This window comes from Haemaphysalis longicornis, unplaced genomic scaffold (assembly GCF_048455015.1).
Source record: "Haemaphysalis longicornis isolate Haplotype H1 unplaced genomic scaffold, Haemaphysalis longicornis Haplotype H1 scaffold_13, whole genome shotgun sequence".
Lineage (NCBI taxonomy): Eukaryota > Metazoa > Arthropoda > Arachnida > Ixodida > Ixodidae > Haemaphysalis > Haemaphysalis longicornis.
Genome location: NW_027526233.1, coordinates 12,689,411 through 12,691,862, shown reverse-complemented (window position 1 = coordinate 12,691,862; position 2,452 = coordinate 12,689,411).

Sequence of the window (2,452 nt, the reverse complement as noted above, 5' to 3'; positions counted from 1 at the left end):
ACACATAAACAACACAGTCCAGTAGCTCCGAACACTTCATAATGGGGAGAGAGAACATAGTACAATGGAACTGCAGAGGCCTCTTTAAAAATCTTGACCATGTAAATGAAATACTGCATGCTAATCAGCCAAGTGTAATGTGTGTTCAGGAAACACATTTGAATTCCAAGCACACAAATTTCTTGAATAGTTACCTGGTATACAGAAAGGACAGGGATGGCTGCACACACTCTTCTGGGGGTGTGGCCATAATCGCCCGGAAATCTTTAGCATGCCACCCTGTCACTTTGAACACTATCCTTGAGGCTGTAGCAATACGCTTAATAATATTTAATAGGTTGATAACGGTATGCTCCATATACATTCCTCCTGATGTCACACTTTTGAGCTCTGACTTCGAGGCGCTGGTTGACCAGCTGCCCGAACCATACATTCTAACAGGCGACCTTAATGCTCACAATTCTCTTTGGGGCTCTTCTCGTACGGACGCCCGGGGTTGCCTGATAGAGAGGTTTCTTACATCCTCTGGAGCATGCCTTTTCAACAATAAACAGCCTACATACCATAACTTAGGACACAATACATACTCGCGTCTTGACTTGGCGATTGGTTCCGCAGTTCTCTTTCCATGTCTTGAGTGGGGTGTGGGCACAGACCCATATTGTAGTGACCATTTCCCCACTTCCCTAACGTACATAGGTAAAGGCCCATGCAGTCCATCTTCCCATAACAGGTTTAATGAATCAAAAGCAAACTGGAGCACATTCACAGAAACATCTAAACTACACCACACAACCATAAAACACCTACACGTGGAGGAAGCAGCCCAACTCGTCACGGCACACATACTCGATGCCGCCGAAAAGTCTATGCCCCAGGCCTCCAGTGCATCCCGCAACCCAAGGAGGCCCTGGTGGAACGAGGATTGTAGGCGGGCGCGAGAGGCCCAGAACAAGGCGTGGGGTGTCCTTCGCAGGTACCCCACGTCGGCTAACTTAATTTCTTTTAAAAGAGCAAAGGCCTTGGGAAAGCGCGTGCGCCGTGAAGCAAAACGGGATAGTTGGCGCTCCTTCATAACATCCGTATATTCATACACAGACACACGCAAGGTATGGACACGAATACGTAAACTTAAAGGACAACATACACATAGCCTGCCCTTGGTCAGCACGACTGGGGACACTAGAAGATCAGGCTAACACACTTGCACAACACTTTCAACACGTGTCAAGATCTGCACACTACACAAACACTTTCCTGAAACATAAAGCCTCTTGTGAAAAGAAGTCCCTACGCGACAACAACAAATCGCAGACTTCTTACAACTCCCTGTTTTCACTACATGAGCTGAGGGCTGCTATAAGCATGTGTAAACCCTCAGCTCCAGGCCCAGACAACATTACATATGCAATGATACAGCACTTACACGCGGACACTCTTGTAACACTCCTTCACCTTTACAACAAGATATTTCTTTCGGGGCACATTCCAAAGTCTTGGAGGGAGGCTATAGTTGTAGCATTCTTGAAAGAAGCGAAGGACCCTTCCTCTCCTGCTAGCTATCGACCCATTGCCCTGACCAGCTGCCTGTGCAAGCTTCTCGAGAAGATGATAAATCGCAGGCTGGTGTACTTCCTTGAGTACAACGGTCTTCTCGAGAGCTGCCAGGCAGGCTTCAGGGCGGGGCGATCAACGAACGATCAACTTGTAGCTCTTGAAACATATATAAAGGATGCCTTTGTGCATAAACAATTTTGTCTTACGGTGTTTTTCGACATAGAGAAAGCCTATGACACCGCTTGGCGGTACGGTATCCTCAGGGACCTAAAGTCAATCGGTGTTGCGGGCAACATGTTGAACATCCTTTGTAGTTATATGTCGGAGAGAACCTTTCGCGTCAGAGTTTGTTGTGCACTGTCAAATGTTGACGTGCAAGAAAATGGCGTGCCGCAAGGTGGAGTGTTGAGCTCCACCCTCTTCATAGTAAAAATGAACTCTCTTGGAAAGGCACTGCCACCTACAATCTCTTATTCTATGTATTTAGATGACGTGCAGATATCCTTTAAATCGTGTAACCTGTCCATCTGCGAACGTCAAGTCCAGCTCGGTGTCAAGAAACTTGCCGGCTGGGCTGACAAGAATGGCTTTAATCTTAATCCCGCGAAGAGCTCTTGTGTTCTGTTCTCCAGGAGGCATGGCGTCCACCCGGACCCAGACATCACTCTTGCGAATGTGCCAATTCCTGTGAATAAGGAGCACAAGTTTTTAGGTATTTTATTCGACGAAAAACTTACATTCATCCCACATATCAGACAGCTCAAATGCAAATGCCTAAAAACAATGAATATTCTTAAGTTCCTCTCACATCAATCTTATGGGGCCGACAAACAACTCCTGCTGCGCCTGTACACAGCGTTGGTGGGGTCTCGGCTCGACTACGGCAGTGTAGTGT